Source organism: Canis aureus, chromosome 9 (genome assembly GCF_053574225.1).
Source record: "Canis aureus isolate CA01 chromosome 9, VMU_Caureus_v.1.0, whole genome shotgun sequence".
Classification (NCBI taxonomy): Eukaryota; Metazoa; Chordata; class Mammalia; order Carnivora; family Canidae; genus Canis; species Canis aureus.
The window spans coordinates 43,797,521-43,819,237 of NC_135619.1; the positions used below are offsets into that span (position 1 = coordinate 43,797,521).

General features: G+C 41.8%; 1 protein-coding gene across 12 annotated transcripts in view; it reads right to left on the minus strand.

The window, feature by feature from the left end:
- Positions 1-21,717, minus strand: part of LOC144320748 (uncharacterized) — a 315,500-nt gene that overhangs the window by 203,930 nt on the left and 89,853 nt on the right. For 7 of the 12 annotated variants that reach the window (XR_013386380.1, XR_013386379.1, XR_013386368.1 and 4 more), the window contains exon 2: positions 20,434-20,523. The exons of the other annotated variants lie outside the window; for them this stretch is intronic. The gene's annotated coding sequence lies outside the window, so the exon portion shown is untranslated. The remainder of the gene's footprint in view (positions 1-20,433; positions 20,524-21,717) is intronic. 12 annotated transcript variants of the gene reach the window in all.

Below are 21,717 nucleotides of genomic sequence, written 5' to 3' on the forward strand. Positions count from 1 at the left end.
TTTATAGAAAAAATGTCTACCTATGAGATCCACAAGAGGATGTGTATATGTGCAGAATATTCACCTACATGTTAAAAGAGCAACATAATTTTCCAGGGGTCCCAGGGAATAAAGAATTTACCTACTGGGAAAATAAATGTAGATATACATTACTGGAACACACATACACAAATCAGAATGAAAAATCATATTAATAGCTTGCAAATACCGTTTCAAGTTCCAGCCATAATTATAACATTCACTATCAATCCTATTTGTTCTTTCTGACTTTTAATGACTCAGTCACCTACTCAAAGATAAGAAAATAAAAGTACAAGAATCTGCATTTTAAGGTGTCAGTCACATCTTCAAAAAGCAGAAAACAGAAAATCTGTCCCAACTTGTTTGGAAAGAGAGAATTATCACTTGTACCCATGAGGAATCTACCAGTTGGGGAGAGGGCTGCTGGGGAGGGAAGGCAGGGAACAAATGAGGACAGGCATCCACACTGGGGACGGTGGTTACACAAACAGAAATAATCTAGGTTCTCCGGGACGAAATAAGGAGGTTAATTTAGTTGCAGCTGGATCAGGACGACTTCAGAGCAATAAGAATCAGGTAAGGGCAACAGAGACACTTAATAGAGGACATTTTAGACTCACAATAATGACATAATTTCCTTAGGGCCTTAAAAATAACAATAGCTTCCAGAAGGTAGTTAGCATGCAGACTGGAAGATTACTTCAGCTCATCCTGTTCATAAAGACACACACACGGGGCCATCCCCAATCACCAGTAATTAAATTCCACCACTCTCTGTCCTAAGCAGTCTTGCACAGTGACCATTAACCCTCTGCCCCCGAGTGGGAGAAGCGACCTGAGAACACTGTCTGCACAGGCCCGGGCTCATAATGACAGCAGCCGTTCCCCTCCCTCCGAGTGTGCGTCTGCCCCCGGGAGGGCCGGTGCACTTGGCACATTAAAGAGCGTTTATAAACAGTAGGTTAGAAGAGCTCAGGGGAAGAAGAACCATGTAACCAGTGATGGTTATTAATGACCATTATTATCCTTGTCCTGACCCAAGAACATTCCTCCAAGAATGTTTACTTAGCATGCAGGACTGGAGCTGAGTCGAACGTGAGGGGCTCTGAAACTCTGCTATTAATCTACCAGTTTTTATAGAGAGAGGAGATTGCTTCATGAAGTTCTCTTCTTAAAAATTAATATATATAAATGAAAATTTTAGAGGCCCCCATATTCCACCAGAAGAGAAATGGATCGATCCTCTGTGTGGTGAGTCACGTAATAGAGGGCATTAGGGCAGGTTTCACATGAATAACTTATTGATTTCCCCTTGTTACTTGATTCAACTTTATTCCTTTTGGATTGCCAAAGGCCTCTGTGACAGCATAGGCTGTGGTCTGGAGGGCGGCTGGGAGCTGTATTTTCTGGTCCTTTATTTATTCATTAAAGTTTTGCTCTACCAACATCTGAGTGAAAGAGAGGATTCGGTTAAAGCCAACAAGTATGCTGATCCTTTCCGGATTTAAAAAAGGCCGTGAAGGTAGAGGCACCAAGAAAAGAGGCAGGCCATCCTCAGTGTGACTCATGCTATTGGGGGGTGGGGGGGGTTATCTTTTTACTTGTCAAAATTTCATATTCATTAATATAGTACCGTTAATATTTTATATGATACAAAAAGATTTTGAGGAAAAAGTGAACATCTCCTTTTGCATACCTGCCCCCTCTACCAATCCATGCATCTCTTGTTGGTAACACTGTTAATATTTAGGTATGTGTCTACCTGGGATTTTCTGTGCATTTGCATCTATAAATACATACATAGTTTTCTTTCCACAGAAATGGAATCACCCTGTATGTATTATGCTAAAATATGATGTCTTGGAGATCTTCCTGTATCAGGGTAAGGAGATCTCCCTCACACTTTTTAATAGCTACAGAGTATTGTATAATTTGCAGCCTTTTTCATTTATTAATCCTCTTCCCGCTGATGGGCTTTCAGAAGATTTCCAGTTGTTAAGTAATGCTGCAGAGCTCACACACCTTGGCCTCAGAGAAGGTCCCTTGACACATGGGCAGCCAGAGAGGAGGCAACGTGGCAGTAGGATAGGTCTGAGGTGGCAGGCGTGTGTCCTGGTAGTACCACCTCCCTGCCCTGATAGCCTGTGCCCCAGGGATGGGCTCAGGACATCTGAAAGGTCCATCCATCCCTGCCTAACCCTACCTTACCCACATGGTGTTCAGACAGGTGTAGATGAGGCTGAAAATGAATAGCCAGGACTGACTAAGCTTTCAATTAAGATGAGGATATCGAAGCCAAGTAAACGGGTTGGATCCAATGACCTGATAAAGAAGGAACGTGAGGAGTGAACACGTCCGCAATAGACACAGAGCATTTAAAGTCAATACAGCAAACAGAGACGTCTCAGCAGAATCCAGAGAAAGTAGACACCTCTGCTTAGGCCCACAGCCCAGAGAGAAGGGCAGGAGGGAGAGACAAGTCTGAATTCCCTGTGTCTTTATTCCAAAGAAACTGTGTTCAGCTGAAGACTCCCAAATATGCTTTGAATTGGCAAGATCAAGTCTACCACCATCACTGAAAGCGATTTGAGCATTGTGTGAGTTTGTTAGGGCTGTTGTAACTAAACACCACAAACTGGGTGGCTTAAACAACAGAAATTTACTATTTGACAATTCTCTTTCAATTCTTGAGGCTCGAAGTCCAAGATCAAGATGTTGACAGGGTTGCTTCTCCCAAGGGCCCAGAAAAAAACCACTCCATGCCTCCCCGTAGCTTCTGGAAGTTTGCTGGCAATCTTTGGCCTTCCTTGGTTTACAGAAGCATCACTCTGACTGACCTCTGCTTCTCTCTTTATGTGGTGTTCTCCCTATGCCCATGTCTGTGTCCAAATTTTCCCTTGGTGTAAGGACATTCATTGTATTTGATTAGGGTCATTCCAAATGAACTCACTTAAACTTGATTACCTCTATAAAGGATCTATCTCCATATAAGGTCATATTCTGAGGTACTGGGAATTAGAACTCTAACATTATCTCTCTCAGAGGACAAAATTCAATCCATAACAAGTGTTAAGTTCAGTTAAAGAGAAATAAAGCTCTAGTTTTGTGCACTTGAATTATGTATATTGAAATTTGAACCCCCAAAACTAGTTCACTTGCATCAAGAAATGGGAGAACTATTTCTTGTCTATCCTTAAAGATGCTTGGCCTATAACTTAGAAAATGTTTTCTCACAAGTTTGTCTCTAAATTTAGCAGAATTTGGGGCACCTCAGGGGTGCAGCAGATTGAGCATCCAACTCTTGGTTGCAGCTCAGGTCATGATCTTAGGCTTGTGAGATCAAGCCTCGAGTAGGGCTCCACACTCAGCACAGAGTCTTCTTGAGATTCTCTCTCTCCCTCTCTCTCTGCCCCTCCTGCTCATGCACTCTCTCTCTCTCAAATAAGTAAATAAATTCAGCAGAATTTGCAATAATCCCCAGAAAATCTGTTGCCTCACCTCTGCAAAGGAAGACCCTCAAGTCTCTGGGAAGGACCCCACTGGCCACAAAGTCTACCAGAGAATCAGCCCTAAGATGTAGCAGGTAAGTTACTAGTTGGTGGGCCCTGCACTGCAGAAGCACGAGACGAGATACCTACGACAGGCCGGGGGTCTCCCCTGTTGTCCAGGGAAAGCATAGATATCTAAGAACAGGGAACAGGCCAGAAATCAGGAAGCTCAGGTGATGGCTCTGGTTGGTATGCAGCCTTCTCAGGATGCTTCTCATGATTCATTTTCCTGTTCATCCCAGAAAGAACCAGAGTAGCCTCAGAAGGTGGGCTGCAGGCACCTCAAGGGGTGGTCCCGGTGCCGGTGCCAGCATTTTGAATGATCATCTAGAAAGCAGGCAGGATTTATCCCAAACTCAGAGAGGAAGAAACTTGTCAGAAGCCAATTCACTCTGAATTAGTTAATACCTGAAGTGAGGTTAGCAATTTGGCAGCAGCTAGCATTATGTGGATCTTCCGAACCTGCCATTCTCTCTTCACGGGTTCTATTAAGACATCCAGTTATGGAGTTGGTTATGGAGCTTTGTTGGGGGCTGTTGGTTTCTCGTATATGACTGCTCTTTTGCAGGAGTGCGGAGTGGGGTGGGGCTTAGGGACAGGGGTTGTCAGCACATGGGGTGGGACCATCAGAGACTGCAGCAGTACATCATACCTGAGAGGGAGCATGGAAAACCACTGTGACAAAAGCAACAAAAAACACAGAGATACACCACAGGGACCTGGTAAGTGGCTGACACCTAACTGCAAGATTGGATTAACTCCAAAAAGCACAAGTTGCATATCATGTGCATCACAGGCTGGAAGTGCTAGAAAAGCAGCCTCAAATGATGACTGATGAAATGTGGTAAATAAATGCCCCACTCCCTGACTCCAGCTGGAAGAGTCCATACTGGCTGTAGAGTTCCCCAGGGGCATAAAATCCAGTTGCCCATGGGGGTGTGTATAACACCCCTTTGCTTGGCTGCCTCTCTTTCCCCTTCCTCAAAGAGTGTTTCTTGGCATTACTTCCCAAATACACCCCTGGTTCCATAATCCTCATCTCAGAGAAGACCCACCTAGGAACACTTGCTCAATTGAATTGTTCATATTTCACTGAGATGTAAGCCAAGGCCTGAACACAGATTTGCTGAGAAATCTACCTTATTCCACACTGTGTGGGCTGAAGGGACATGCAGCATTAACAGAAGACAAACTCTAGGAGGACAGCAAGTGAGAACCGTGGTTGGAGGTGTGGAGAAAAGTCGGTGTCACTGAGACAGAAAGGGTGAGTGTGGAGGAGCTGTTTTTTCCTGCCATGTCTGCAGCACGTCTTAAAATGAGAACATGTGCCCTCTCCCCCATCTTCTCCATTTTCTTTAACCCCCATCTACTGATTCAGGAAAATGTCCTGAGCACATGGCTAGCTCTTGCTGGCTCTCTTCTGGATCCAGCCTGTCCACAGGCCTCAGGAGTTTCCACACTCCAGACTTCTCTGTCCCTTAAAGTTTACCCTTTCCTCTGTGGAATCCAACTGCCCTGGCTGTGATGGGGTCCTATGTTCAGTTCAGATGAGGAAGACTATGAAGTCCATGTCACCCTGGCATCTGAGCCCCATCTTCCCAGGACTAGAATGACCCCTGTGGACTCCTATTCTTAGTTCTCAACTGGCTCAGGATTCAGAGGGCAGATGACATGAATAAGTGGCACTTTAAAATACCAACAGTCCCCAGATATGCTACTCGCATGAAGGAACAGTGGGAGGAAAACACTTGCCCTTGTTTTGCTGGCAGAAGGAGTGTTTCACTGCTTCATTTTGTGGGCAGAAGGTCAGATGGTCGACCTGGGAACAAACTGGCAGCAGCAGGTGGCAGGAGCCACACAGCCCTACTCCAGCTGCAAACATCTGGCTTCATTCTGATTCATTTAATGAATATTAGTTCTCTTCACCTCCTCAAACCAGCTGCTCTGGAAAGCAGATTAGTGGCAGAGAAAAGAGAGCCATTCATGTCCTTAGCCAAGTCACTTCACCAGTCAGGGCCACTAAGAACTGCCCTCTTTTCTCCAGTCTTCCCAAGTCTCACGTTGCTCCATCTCCTTGAGCAAATATGTTTTCCTCTGCCAACCAAGTCTTTGCCTCCCCCTTGGTCCTGCACTGCAGTCAGGCCCCAAGGTGTCTCGCACCCAAACCCATCTTCAGCAACTCAGAATCCTAATTTCTCTTCCAGCTTCAGGACTCCATGGTTCTGTGTGCCCACAATCCCCCACACATAGAACTTCCTAACACTTCAATTCCCCCAGCCTGGGAATCACTGCCTCACCCTACCTGGAAGTTGTGTAACTAACTGTAAATAATTCCCTGAAAATCCACTGTAGAGGTGAAACCCTCAAGACTCCATGAAAGACCCCACTGGCCACCAAGTCCACTGAAGAAGAGACCCTAGGAGGCACCAAGGTAAGGTACCATGTGGTGGGTCTTACACTGCAAATGATGGAGAGCTATGCACTGTATCACCCAGGCATGGGACAGAAAGGCAGAGGCAAGGTAGAGGCAAGCTTGTGCCCCCTAGGGGGACTCTCCTCCCTCTGGACTTATTGAAATTCATTTCTATGAGAATAGGAGGGTAGGGAGAGGATGTTCTATCCCAGTGAGATCATGTGAAACAGCTATTTCCAAGCCCCAGGCACTGGCCTACATAACTCAGGGAGGCTGATTTGTGTTAGCACCAAGGCACCTATATAGTCATGGGGAGTTCACTGTAATAGGATTTGACCAGAAGGATGTTATCCCTCCTCCTGGGACTCTCATTCTCTATAACCTGACACTCCAGGAAGGCTACCAGGCTTTCCACTGAGACAGACCATGAGGGAGGGCCTAAACAAGAGCAGAAAGATCATAATCACTGCAACAAAGAAAGGACACAAACCAACTGCCCCACCTCTGTGAAATAGGCACAGTTCAAATTCAACACAGCAGATGGTCTGCCTCCAAAGTAAACATCTCAAGTATTATCTTGAGATGTTTGACAGTGATGTCCACCTGGCCTGGGATCTTTGACTCTTCTGCTACCCTTTCCACCAGCAGGGAGGAGGGAACTGAAACTCAGTACTATACTTACAATGCCATTCTCTGCCTCAAGTGTAGTTATTTGGGCTCATATCTCACCTCTGGCTAGGGGTGAGAACTCTGGGCTGAGAGTGAGGAACTGGGTTTGGTCTTAGCACTGAAAAGCTACAGATCAAGGGGAAATCTTTTACCTATTCTAAATCCCACTTCCCTACTTCAGAAAATAGATGGATAAACCAAAAAATCTCTAAAGTCCTTCCATCTCCTAAAATATCTTTACTTTTATTCAATTTAAAGATGCACAATGGTTTCATTGCATGTATAGGCCATATTCAGGAAGGGGGTAAAAGAGGCAGATGGTTGAGAATAACACCTTTTCAAGACACCATTAAAAAGTAATTTATATTTCAAGACTCCCATTCTGTCTTCTTGGAAAGCCTGAAAGAAATTCCTTCCTTTATCCGGTTGCCAGACAACCTTTCTTTGAGGCTTTCATTTCTCTTTTTTCTTTAAAAAGAAATATAAATCTAGCTTTGGATACCTGGTTAGGAGTGAAAGCTGACTTCAGGTGTCCCTCAGCAAGAACATGAATTACAGTCGCCTACCAGTAGTGTGGCTAAAATTGAAAGAATTTAAGGGAAATGCTTTAAGGCAGATGATGAAACTAAAAATGGCTAGTAGACACTGGAGGATAGGAAAAGCTATAGAAAGATTGATAATTAAATAGTGTACTGTATTTAGTGACTCTCTACTTTGCAAAAATGTCTTCCCAAGTAGTATTTTGTCTTCATGTTAGCCTTTTGAGGAAAAAGGGCAGATAGTCCCTTTTTAATTGGTGAGCACTTACACCCAAAAGAATAAATGACTTGCCTTAATTTTCCTATATGACTAATGGCAGAGCCCAGGCTTTCAGCCTCTAGCTTGGTGCTTGACTTCCAGGTGAGAATCTACAGAAGACAAAGGTTATTTACATCAATCAGCTTCCATGAGACCAGCAGCCAAAAAGGGCCAGGACAGAAAAAGACAAGAAAATAAAAAGCTGGTCATGCAGTGAAACTCTAGGCAGGAAAATCGAGGGTTACTTTTGGAGGCAGCAAGAAAAATCATACTTCTTATTTCAAGTCCCACCCAGCCCTTATGAGAACATAGTCTGCTGGGTGACCAGGGCACTCCACTTGTCAGGAGTCAACACAGTGTTTTAGGAGGAAACAGAAAGAAACTCAACTGTTAAGATCCTAAAATTAGGGTATAGTTGGCTCTGTTGTTTCAGATTCCTAGCACTATCTTACTAGTCTGCAGAAATAAAGACCATTTGTCATATTGTAATGTATTTGTTTATTTGTTCACTTTCCTATTAGACTATAAACCCATTGAAGGCACAGGCTGATGAATCATTCAGTCAAGTTTAAATTGGCAGGGAGAAATCACATCCATTTAATCTGTAAGGTTATATATGCTTGATATATTCGGCCAAGAATGCTGGAAGCTTAAAAGCACTGAAATGAAAGTCATGAGGTAGTGGTCTTAATTAATATCACATACCTACTAGAGTTAAGAGATTCATTCTTTCACTTTGTTGTGGCAACTAAAATCATGATGAAAAATTCTCAACAGACTTTCTTTGCCAAGACCAACTGTCAAGATCAATTGCCAAATTTGTTTACCATATTAAGAGTGGAGACATTAAAAAGAGGTCAGAGTCATATCACCGTATTATTATAATAACTAGTATTATTCCTAGATGGTATTGCTATTGTGTAAATTCCTTTGAAATATATAGTCTATCACTGTATTTTAAGTAAACAAATTACCAAATTTATTGGTCCCAAGAACTTTACGGAAATGTTATGTAACTCATAATAAAAGATACATAAAAGGAGATGAACCAGAATATTAAACCACTTTCAAGGTGCCTGGGTGGCTCAGTCAGTTAAGTGTCCAACTCTTGATCTCAGCTAAGATCTCCATCTCAGGGTCATGAGTTCGAGCCTCACATTGGGCTCCAAATGGGGCATGGCATCTACTTAAAAAAAGAAAAAAGTTAAACCACTTACTTTCAAGGATTTAAGTAGTACTGATGCCTTAAAACATAGTTCATGAGTTGTGCTTCGCACAAACTTTAAAAATGGGAAAATAAGGGGCACCTCGGTGGCTCAGTCGGATAAGCATCCAACTCTTGATTTCAGTTCAGGTCACAATCTCAGGGTCATGAGATTGTGAGATCAAGCCCTGCAAGAGACTCCTTCTCCTTCTGCCCCTCCCCCTGCTTGCACATGCACACACACTCTCTCACTCTGTCTAAAATAAATAAATAAAACTTTTTTAAAAAGGGAAAATATTGTATAAAGACAAATAATTATACAATTAATGGTATTACACATAAAAAGTCAGAAAAAAATAATGAAAGAATGCCACCAGGAGCAGCAGGGCAGCCACCCAGAGCAGAAGCAGAGGAAGCCATTGCTAGCAGTTTCCTATGATGCCTAGAACCTGAGGGTCTAGGTGTCATGATGCTGCCTAAGCCTAATCGTTTCATACCTGGGACTTGCATCACTATTCAAAGATGTATGCAAACAGTTCATGTCTTTGATAGGAAATATTCCTGGGTACCCATCAACCTTTTGGTTCCACATCCAGAGGTAGAAGTGAGGTGAGATGAGAGGGTAGGAAGTAATGGCAAGTATCCAGATTTTTCTGAACAATATTCTTGCTCCCAGGTACCCAGTGGGCTAGGCAGTCCATTTTCCTGCCATTTCTTTTTCCTCATATTCTCCAGTGTCTATATAACGTCTGGTTCACATGCATTTTTTCCCTTACTACCATCATTGTCTCTTAGCTGGGTTTCCATCTAAACACTTCTTTTCTCCCATTCTAACTGCACAAATATGAGCTTTGAAGACCTTGATTGACTTGAATGTTGACCCTGCTAATAGTGGCTTAATTCAGGTCTGCAAGCATTGATTCCATCTCTTTTCTATTATGCCACATAACTCCTCTCCTAAAAATCCACAGTGGTTCTGTGTGGCTTAGCAAATCAAATTGAGATGTTTCTTTTGCTCAGTCTTCTTACCCAAATGCCTCTTATATCCCCATCTTTTTCTCCACATTCACAGAAGACTCTCTTCACTAATCAAGCAGACCCACTGGGCATCTCCAAAGCCTTCTCAAAAGCCCTTGGCCAGACTTTAAAATATTCTCTTGCCTCCTTCTACAAATTCATGTCTCGTTTCCTTCCTTGAAAACCCGTATCAGACTTCACCTCTTCCAGGAAGCCCACCTAAACTAGTACCACTTCCCTCCATTCCACTCTGACTACTCCTCAGCATTTCAGCAGTGCATATATTCTCTTCATGGTTCGTATTGGCTGACACATAGTGGGCCCCAAATAAAAACATGTTGAATAGATTCTATTGATTCAGCCTCTGAGCCATCTCTCATCTGTGTCCCTTCCTCCCTATTCACACTGTCACAGCCCCATATATAGCTCTCATCATTGTCCCTATGGACCATCAAAATAGTCTCCTAAGAGCTTCCTTTCCCCTCCTCCTCCCTTTATTCAGACTCCACAGTGCCACCTAAGTGAGCTTTCTGAAAGCAATCTGGTCACATATATTCTTCATGGTTTCCCAAAGCTGTTGGGATAAAGTCAAAAGATCTTACCATCACTTTCAAGGCTCTTCATAATCAAGTCCCAAATAATTCCTCTGGTCTCCATTATTTTCCACTATTGATATGTCCATGTTTGAGGTAACCCTTTAACACAGGGTATGCCTTGTCATTGCTACTCCTTTTGCTAGAAGCATCCTTCCCTCTTCTGTACCTGATAAACTTTTGCTTATGTTTTGGAGCCTATCACAGATGTCACCACCACAGCTTGATGGCTGGCCAACCCAACCTTGGGGCTAGCCCTGCTCTCTTCCAGATCACCATCAGTTTAGTCTGGGAGTGGGGTAAGGAGGAGCAGGGCACACTGAGCATAGTGCATTGTAATTGCTAGTTTGTGAGCCTCTTGAAAGCAGGACCAAATGTTCCTATCTTTTGCATCCACAGCCCCATTAGAGTACTTAGCTCCTAGGATGTTCTTAGTATTGCTGAGTAAGTGAAAAAAGCATTTTGTTCACACCATGTTAATTTGCATTCACTTGGAACCATATACTTCTAGAGCTGAAAGGGATATTAGAAAATATCTTTTCTAACCTGCTCATTTTTCACACGAAGAAACTTCAGCCTATAAGGATTTATGTGACTTGCCCAAGATCACAAAGAGGCAATGAGAGGCATCAACCCTGCTCACCTGATCTATACCATCTTCTGTTTATTGTACATTTAAAGTCATGATGCCAAAAGACAGTAAGTGCCCCAACTGGAGGGGAAAGCATCTTCTTCCTTTGCATTTCAGGAGAGCTACATACCCTCATTTGAATTCAACAAATATGACTAAAAGACATTTACAGACCTGAAACTCTGCTTTGCCATTGTGTAATTACCCCCCTGATACCATCTGCAAGCACATTTTAGTGAGTCTATTCAGTTGGCTTCAAATTTTAAAAATTCTTCTGATCCAATGAAAATATTCAAAACCTCTCTTAGGACAATGGATATTAAAAGATTTAAGTAGGAATGCATGGGTGGCTCAGTGGTTGAGCTTCTGCCTTTGGCTCAGGGTGTGATCCCGGAGTTCTGGGATCGAGTCCTACATCGGGCTCCCTGTGAGGAGGCTGCTTCTCCCTCTGCCTATATCTCTGCCTTCTCTCTGTGTCTCTCATAAATAAATAAATAAAATCTTAAAAAAATAAAATAAAAGATTTAAGTAAATAATTATGGATATGGGCTTCTGATACACAAGATCAAGTTACAAAGTTCCAAATTTATGCAATTAGTCTAGACAAACACCAATGTCCAGCTCTTTCATTCAGACTCTGTCTCACAAAATGACACCGATGACAATTTTCACTTCTCAGATGTGAAAAGTTGAAGAAAGACAATAATAGTGATGATCATAGTAATAACAGACACATGGAAAAGCAAAGGAAATGACAGTGTCTGTCGGTGGGGAAAAAGGAGCACTCAGATTCTTCTATCTTTTCAATATTCTACTATACTCTAACAAAGAGAAATGTTCCTCTGCAGAAAAAAATTAGATGAATTCATACTGTACTCTTTTCAGCTATGCAAGGCAATGTGCCCTCTGAATTCATCACTATCTCCTATGTGTTGACACTATCCATCATGAGTTTGTAGCCTTCTAACAACAGAGCAAGCATCTTAAAAGGTTCCAAAAATTTGTTCAAGTAAATACACAACAAAGATTTTTCAATCATTTGCCATAGAAAGGGAAAAGCCCACTTTAGAGAGATTTAGTGGCTTTTAACAGAACATCCATGCACTAATATATGCACAGCCTGTAAGCGAGGAGGTTATCTTTACGCTCCTACTAATACACTCCATTTCCACTCCTTTGTCCTACCTACAGTTAAAACAGGCTTCGGTAGTCACATTACTGTCATTCTGTGCTATCTCAAAGTTAAATCATAATGAGCTTTGAGATTGTTAGTTGTTTCTCTCTTGTTTCTGCAGAAATGCAGGCTCCTTTTCCATTTTGGAGGATCTAAGCCTCCAGGTTTCTATGATTGCCTCTCACGCCTTCTCTCTTCTTTTATTCTCTTCCCTTCTTTGGCTCAAAAAGCAAACTCATTACCAAACCAAATGCATAAGCCTCCCACACAGAATCTGGAGGAGAAAGACATCCCATTTAATTCAGAGAAGCCATTTCAGAGGCTAGCCGTGGTCCACAGCTTCACTGGCCTACAAGACTCGTCAATTATGACCTGACTAAACACAGGACTGTCTCTCTGAAGACTGCTCTGCCGTCTGAACAAAATCACCGACCTGGAAAAGCAGCTACCTTTCCCGTGGAGTACCCCAATCCCCAGCAGTTTACAATTTAAAAAGTAAAATGATTATAATAATAAACTCTTATATAAGCATTGATATGTGTCAGGTACTCATCAAAGCACTTAATGTGTTTTATCTCATTGAATCCTCACAACCTGTGAGATAGATGCTCTCATTACCTTTGTTTTACAGCTGAGTAAAATGAGGCTCAGAAAAGTTAATAACTTGCCTGATGTCACCCAGCTAGTGGGTGGCAGATGCAGACTCAACTTTAAATGCTCTGGTTCTGAATTTTTGCTCTTTACCACTATGCTATGCTGCCTCGAATTAAAGGATAAATGTATCTATTAATAATATTCTTCTCACCAAAAATGCCATAGAATCCATTTGGAAATCCAGAATTTTTTTGTAGAGATAGTAAAAGTAATAAGAATAAGAAAGGTAACAAGGAAAAAAAAAAGAAAAAGAAAGGTAACAAGGAACATTTATCGAGGACTTACTATGTGTCAAATACAGCTGTTATTATCACTTCTCAGGAAACCCAGGTTAGGGACCTTGCCCTCAAACCACAAAGCTAGTAACTGTCAGGAATTGAACTCATGCACCCTGACTCTTAGATCATCTCGGTCTGTTACTCTGTCTTCCTTCCATGAATGTGAGGAACATGAGGTATGGAGGAGTATAGTATGTTATGCAATACAGTAACCGGATCTAATTATTTTCAGAGGTAGTCTTTGAAAAGCTCACACCAAACTGCAGGTCTTCTGGGTCTCAGCCTTATGCTTTTTTTCTCACAGTGGCTACCCCTCCTATGTTCCTTATCAGTAAATGCCACCCCTCTGATCACAGAAGTCCAAGTTTGACACCCGAAATCATTCCAAGTTCCTCTGTGATGTTCAGCACCCTAGAGCCAATGTGTCATTATGGCCCACTGCATCTGCCACCAAACCCTTCTGGAACCTATACCTTTTTTGCCTGCGGGATAAAGTCTACACTGCTTCACATAGCCACTTAAAGGTCTTTACCGTCTTATCTCAACTTTCTTTGCCAGTATCTGGCCACCACAACTGACTCTACCCAGTATGCATGCACACGCATGTGTGCACACACGCACACACACACACACACACACAGAGTGCATTGCAATGTAGTCATGCTAAAGCTACATAAAAGCCATACTTCTGGGATCCCTGGGTGGCGCAGCGGTTTGGTGCCTGCCTTTGGCCCAGGGCATGATCCTGGAGACCCGGGATCGAGTCCCACATCAGGCTCCCGGTGCATGGAGCCTGCTTCTCCCTCTGTGTCTCTGCCTCTCTCTCTCTCTCTCTGTGTGTCTCTCATGAATAAATAAATAAAAATCTTAAAAAAAAAAAAAAAAAGCCATACTTCTTCACACCCATAGCTTTTGCAAACACTGTTCTCTTTGCAGGAATTACTCTTTCCCAATCTCTTCATTTTGTAAATTCCTATACAACCTTTAAAGCCTTCCTGTGTTTAGCCAGGCAGAGTTAGTCACTGTTTCCTTGGTAGTCCCATGTCATTTTTATAGTATTTATCATTCTATGTTCTCATTTCTTATCAAACTATAAATTCTAGGAGTGCAAGAATTTTGTCCTAAATTACTTTGCAACACTTGTACCTAACACCATGCTTCTTCATACTAAAGACTAAGTAACTGAAAGTTGAATTAAACTAAACTTCTCTCACATAACAGCTGACCCTATTGGTCTAGCTCCTTGCTACTCAAACTGGGATCTGACAGTAAGGCTCCATGTGACTAGTGTTTGAATAATATTTCAAAATGAACCTCCTTTCTCTTTAGTGATTATTTACAATAACCTGGAACTATTTTTCCTTTCTCATCTAATGAATATAATGAAAGTCAACTCTACCACTCTTCTAAAATTTGTGAGAGTTCAGAAACATGAAAAATTTGCGGGCGGCTAGGTTGGCTCAGCGGTTTAGCGCTGCCTTCAACCAGGGCGTGATCCTGGAGTCCCGGGATCAAGTTCCATGTCGGGCTCCCTGCATGGAGCCTGCTTCTCCCTCTGCCTATGTCTCTGCCTCTCTCTCTCTCTCTCAGTCTCTCATGAATAAATAAATAAAATTTTTAAAAAATTTGCAACCAGGTATTATTTATTTAGGTGTGCCCAACATGGAAATACTATACTTTTTTTTTTAAGATTTATTTATTTATTCATTCAGAGAGAGCGAAGAGAGAGGCAGAGACACAGGCAGAGGGAGAAGCAGGCTCCACGCAGGAAGCCCAATGCAGGACTCGATCCTGGGTCTCCAGGATCACACCCAGGGCTGCAGGCGGTGCTAAACCACTGCGCCACGGGGGCTGCCCTGGAGATATTATACTAAGGTAACTTTTACCCTCTTGGTATAAAACAGAATAATCTATGAACAATCAGAATCATGTTGAGTAGGACAAAGAAAAAATGTAAAGTTCTTTTCACACTCCAAGTTCAAAGTTTAAATTGGTCTTGGAACTCCAACTAAATTAATACATGCATTTAAAAAAGAATATATTTCTTTATCAGCTTACAGAAGATAAATAGCAGGAGTTGATAGTGCCTCATATTTAGAGCTACTAAGGCCTGCAAAATATTTTTCAATTAATTTTTCCTCCCAATTCTAGGTGGCAAGATGGTATAGCTCCTATTCATTTTAAAAATGAAGAGAATAAACCACAGAAAGTTAAATGATTTGCTGAAATTACCCAAACTTCTACCTTCTGGGAGTAAAATAGTAGTAATCATTTATTAGGGCTTACTGCATGACAGACAAAATGCTAACCATTTATCTGAATTATCCCATGGTACTTTATCAGTACCATGAAGTAAGTGCTATCCTATTTCTTCAACTGTAATCTTTTTTTTTTTTTTTTACATTTTAACATCTCTAAAATGGGTGAATTTGCGGGCACCTGAGTAACTCAGTCAGGTAACCTTGGTCTTGGCTCAGGTCATGCTCTCAGGGTTGTAGGATCAAGCCTCATCAACTATGTTCAGCAAGAAGTCTGCTTGAGATCTTCTCCCTCTCCCTCTGCCCCTGTCCCAGTGTGCACACACTTGCACTTGCTCTCACTCACTTTCATAAATAAATAAATAAATAAATAGGCTGAATTTTACAATCACTGTTGTGTCATAGTTTAATTAGCAGCAATTTTTCTTCCTTAGTTGTACAAAAAAGAATGGTGGTATCCTAAATCTAAGAAAATACAGTATCAGCCCCATTTCTACAGGAGAGGGAGCTTAGAGCTTATCCAAGGTCAAACAGCTAGTGAGAATTTGAATGCTCACCCACTCACATTCAACCAACCACAGCACCACCTCAACAGCTAGTCTACACACAGAAACCAACTTGCCAATGTGGTAACGGATGCTCTACATTGGCCTTAGGAGGCAGCAGTCTCTTTGGTTGCCAGGGACACTAGGAAGAATGATGTATGATGAGTGAATGAAAAATCAAGTTTCCCCTTAACAAGGGGCCTTTGATTTCACTGGGGCTCTTGCAGTGATACGAAACATCTATCAGTAGGAAAGGCCTGTGGGAAATGCTCATTCTTCCTAGAGACTGGAACTGGGTTGCAACACCTTCCAGGGGGTGCCATGCGGTCATCCCTCAGTTCTGCATCTCTCTCTTACAAAGGCAGCCAAGTGAGAACTCACCTCTGATTAGATCATCACCTACTGTGAACTTATTCTATTTCCTAACATAAGGCCTGATTTTCTTCTAAACTGTGAAAACCCTTCTAAGACCATAGTTAAGTTTCCAGTATTGGTTGTATTTTAAAAAACAAATTTGGCAAGGCTTAAACTTGGCAATAACAAAATAGATATGTAGTTTTCATTAATGGGAATTAAAATAAAGTTGTATGCAGGAATTGGAATGTGTCAGCTGCTGAGAGAGAGAAGCAGTTGATTTGGACAGCAGTGTGACTAATTAGGTTTTCTTTTGTGAAAGAATTAGTTTGTATTGATTCATTTATGTCTGATGTAACTCAGTAGTCCTCCCCCTGCCTAGGGGAAGCCTGCCTAGACTAGTAAAGTGATGAGAAGCTGGCAGGGCAGCTTGGCTCTTTGGGGCTATGTGTACCTCTCAACCAAATCAAGTGTGCAGGGCCAGTGTGACCAGATCACCCTCATGGGTGTCAATTCCCTGAGGAGACACAGGCCAACACTGTGAACTATCCGTATTGGCTGGATATGGAAGCCCTAACACCAGGGTTGCCCTGAAAAATCACTAGAGAGAGCTCACACTCTGAGCTACAGAGCTTGTACTTTCCTGATTCAATAAACCAAACGAAATAGGGACCTGTCTCTCTCTGGATTCAGGCCTTTGCTATCATTCCCATCTCAGGTGAAATAATCTTTCTAGTGAACCCGGCACTAGAGTTACTGGATCAACAACAAAAATAAACTAAAAAACATGTAGGCAAAGCCTCCAGGACAACTTTTAGCACAGATAGTACTTTTCAGAAGGGATGAATTTTACATATGGTTTTGTAACCAATTAGCTATTAGTCAAGTGACTGAACTTCTCTGGGCCTGTTTTTCTTTATTTGTGACATTTCCTATATAAAATGACACTAGTGGGGATCCCTGGGTGGCTCAGCGGTTTCACGCCGCCTTCAGCCCGGAGTGTGATCCTGGAGTCCTGGGATCAAGTCCCACATCAGGCTCCCTGCATGGAGCCTGCTTATCCCTCTGCCTATGTCTGTCTGTCTGTCTCTCTCTCTCTCTCTGTCTCTCATGGATAAATAAATAAAATCTTTTTTAAAAAATGACACTAAATTTAGTAAATCTAGTAAATTTATCATCCCTAGAGTCCATACAGAGTCATTTTTCTCAAGAGACTAACAGTTTGCACCACATTATCCACACTCTATTGCCCAGAAACCTCTGTCTTCAGTACACACCAATACCAATACATGGACAGCAGTCTGAATTTCTACAGCCATGAAGAGCATTTATTAAAAGAAAGAAGAAAGAAGAAAGAAAGAGAAGAAAGAAAGAAAGAAAGAAAGAAAGAAAGAAAGAAAGAAAGAAAGAAAGAAAAAAAGAAAAGAAAAGAAAAGAAAAGAAAAGAAAAGAAAAGAAAAGAAAAGAAAAGAAAAGAAAAGAAAAGAAAAGAAAAGAAAAGAAAAGAAAGAAGAAAGACTCAAGGAGATTAGGTAAAGTCATACATAAGTACTGGGAGTGAGATGCTAAATCAGGTTTGCCTCAATCCCAAACTCACCTCGTAGCCTAGAGGCTATGGACCTGGGAAAGAAGAGTTCCTGAAATAGTGAATCTCCAGGAAAGAAGAATGGAAACTCTGGGCATCCCATGGAATTTGTAGAGAAACAAGGAGACTTTTAGAGAAACTACCAGAGACAGAAAATATAAACTTTTTAGTACCAAAGCAGGTGGTAGACCAGAGGCAGCTTAAGGAAGCTGTCCTTAGAATGGAAAGTCCAAAGAAGGCGAACTGTAGGCTGAAGTAACCAGAATGCCAGAGCATAGGGAAGTCTGTCAGTCCAGACTCAAGTAAGCACAAAAGGAAAAATTTCATGCCAACACTCAGTGAGGAGTCTTAGCACTCAAACAGAAAAGGCTTTGTCATGTTACTGACCAACTACCCTGCTTTTGGCAGTTGTAATTTCAAATAAGTAAGGGTCTATATATATATATATATTTTTTTTTTTTTTTTTTTTTTTTTTTGAGAGGGAGAAAGAGAAAGAGAGTGGGGGAGGAGTAGAGAGAGAAAGAGAATCTTAGGCAGATTCTTAAGGCTTGATCTCATAACCCTGAGATCATGACCTAAGCCAAAATCAAGTCAGAAGCTGAATCAACTGAGCCACCCAGGCACCCCAAGGATCTATATTGATTAAAGTTCTTTGGTTGCAAACAACAGAAACTGATGAGAGCTCATTTGAACAGTAAAAAAGAAATTTGAGGAAGCACATGGGCAAATTCACAAAAATTAAAGAAAAGCTGAACATTAGACCTTAAAACAATCAGAAATAAAAGCAACCGGGGCAATCTTAATAGCAAGACTAATGCGCAGTCACCTGAAGTCATTCCTCGAACCACTTTCTATTCTTGGATCAATCTGTTTAAAATTTAAATTCCTGAAGAGAGTATTTGGTTGGACTACCTTTTCATGTGCTATGTGCATGCATGCACAAGTGCACCCACACACGCACATGCTAAGAGATTGGAAGTCTTGCAGTATGGGAAGTTATTATTACCAATAGAAGAAAGGATCCAGAGCAGGTAGAAACAGTAGATGTCTACTGAAGGAACTCAATAAGACTAAGAAGGCAGATGTCTCTCCGGGATCTACCTAGAAAGTTTGTGGGAGCTACCAGTTATTCAGAGTTGAAAGGAGTCCCAAGCAATCAAGTGCTTAGGAATGAGAGAGGCTCATGAATCAGACATTCAGAACAAGACACATAGATACCAAGCTTGGAGAGGGTGACAAAATTTTACCTCAGCCAAGATCATCTTAAATATTTTTTGCTATGGTGGGTCCCATTCAGAACCTGGATTAGCCAACCTGGTGCCTCTAGAGAGAGAAACAGCGAGATATGAGCTGTTTAGGAATTGAGTAACTGAAAATAATAGTAAGCCTTGCCAATGACAAGATAAAAAGTTGAAACAATTAGTTCTGCTCTTAGAGAGTAAGTGGGCACACAGTCAAACAGGACAGGAACAGTAACAGATTCAAACACACACACACACACACACACACACACACACACACACACACGACCTAGTATAAAAACAGGGAACAGCCACTGTTGTCCTCAATCTCTCCTTACCTCTCTTCAAAGACTCAGTTTAGTATCCTGGGCTTTCGAACTGTCCTCCCCAATTCTTTTATATATTAACAAATTCATGCACAAAGTGGTATGCCTTTGCATTTTAAAACCTACTATCTTTTTGCCCAACTCTGGAGTAAAATATATTAAGACATCATGAAAAGAGTACTTTATTTGGTGTCAGGAGACTTGGGTTCACGAATCTAGGCTGAACACAACGTTAAGCTGGTCTCCTTTCCACTCTCCATTACCACAGACAACATGCAGGATGAGGAACAGTGTTCACTCATCCCTCCCTCACCTTGGTCACTCTCCTCCCTTAGGTCAGATGCTGGTCCTAAGCTGCTCTACCCTACAACTAAATCATATCCATCTTTCAGGTCTGGCCTAAGCAAAGGCAATGAGACATAAAAGACTGGATCAAATTGCCCCAGTTCAAACCCCAGCTCTACCCGTGATGAACTAGAAAACCTTAGACAAATTACTTTGCCTCTCTGATGCTGTGTTTCATGATCTGTAAAATGGAGGTAAATGTACCTCTATTTCAAGAAGATCATGAAACAGTGGATGTAGAAAGAAATGCCCACAATAGGCACCTGATAGCTATTATCATTCCCTCTTCCATAAAGCCTTCCCCGACCAACCCTCTCCAGAGTAAACTCTCATTTCTCCCCTATCTGTGGTGCAAATTCCCTGTATCATTTAGATAGTCATCAAGTGCTCTGGGCTGCCAAAATGTTACCTTTCTTCTGACACCTATATCAAAAATTGTCTCTTTAAAATGTACTCTTTAAAAAACAGAAACCAAACACCTTATCTGACAATGCATGATCTCGTGTGCTCCTTTTCCAGGAAATGTCCTGCTAATTCAACTCCCTCAACGTCATTAAGTCCTATGACTTAGCAGGATGAGTAAGATGTTCCAAAAAGACTATTTTGAGTAAGAAGTTTATACTATACCCAAATATATCCAAATCTGTGCTCATTTTCCTTTTCAATTTAACCCAGAAATGATTTTCATGCAGATATGCTTAATTTCTGAACCTCAGAACAAGCCCTTATTTCCTTACCCTCCAAGTGAGTCACTTCTCTTTTTCTGCCACTAATCCTACCTGCACCATCCATAGCCTAGCAGTCCTGTGTCCTAACTGTTCACGTCATCCTCTGTGTCTTGGTGATGCTCAGCATCAGGATGCTTTATCCTAGGACAGACACAGACATGGGCAGGAATAAGAGCCAGGCTTCATTAGAAACTGCCCACTCATCCCCTTTCACGCCTCCCCAGGCTGTTTCATTTGAGTAAAATATGCAGAAAGTGAGGAAGTTTAAGAGGCCCACTACCAATTCAGCAAGTTCAAGCCAGAGACACAATCTGGCTTTAGTGGAAGAGATAAAAGGGCATGGTTGATGGCTTCCCTGAGTGGGAGAGAAATGAAGTCTGAAAGCTGTTTCTGCTGACTTTGCTCATTGTCAGGTGTCTGCAAACAGATCCTTAAAACTTGAGCAAGATCAAAGGACTCATCAAAGACCCCTTTATCAAAGCTGGAACTCCATGCAGCGTGTGTTAGCAACCATGTCTTCTATCCGCACCCAGGAGATAGTCTTCAGTCCTGCTTATTGGTGTAAATCAAAAAATACCCAAAATGGGGAAGGGAGAAAATGATAAATGCCAGGGAAATCAAGATCTCTGAAAGCTTTATGGCCTTTTGAGACTCCTAAGAAAATCTCTACTTCCTTATTCCTTCTTTTCTTAGCAAGACTCTTACTAGCACCAAAAACAGATTTATAGTTCTTACTTACTATTGGTAAAAAGTAACACATGGAATGCCAGCAATGATAATACACAACATACAACTATATCCAAACTCTGTTCTGTGGGCTTACATTCATAAGACATCAAGCACTGAGATAGTGATAAGAGAAAAGACACTGAGGCCCCAGGAGCAAAAACATGCAGCTGTATTTACAAATGTTTTCTCGCTTTCCCCACCAGGCTACAGGGGAGAGTGGTGGGATCAGCCCCCAAAAGACCGCCTTGCCCATAGTAGGTACTCCAAAAATTGGAAGAAGTGCACTTTGTTTTAGTTACTTTGGAATGCTGGGGCATAAACAGATGGAGTTTGCCCTGGTCACAGAAGAGAAATGGGCAGAAAGGAAATGCCAGAGGCCATATCTATTCCTGGCGAAGGACAAAACCATGACTGGCAGAAAAACTTCCCACTGCATTTTCTTACAAAGCAGAATGCAGGCTATGAAGGATCAGGCTGGACACTGACTCATAGCAGACTTGGTACTGCAGTTAAAGTTCATGCATTGCTTTCTCCACATCGTCTCCAAGGCCAAGTGCCAAGTAGAAAGAAATAGATGAAAGTTTCTCCCTAAAAGATCTTTGTGAG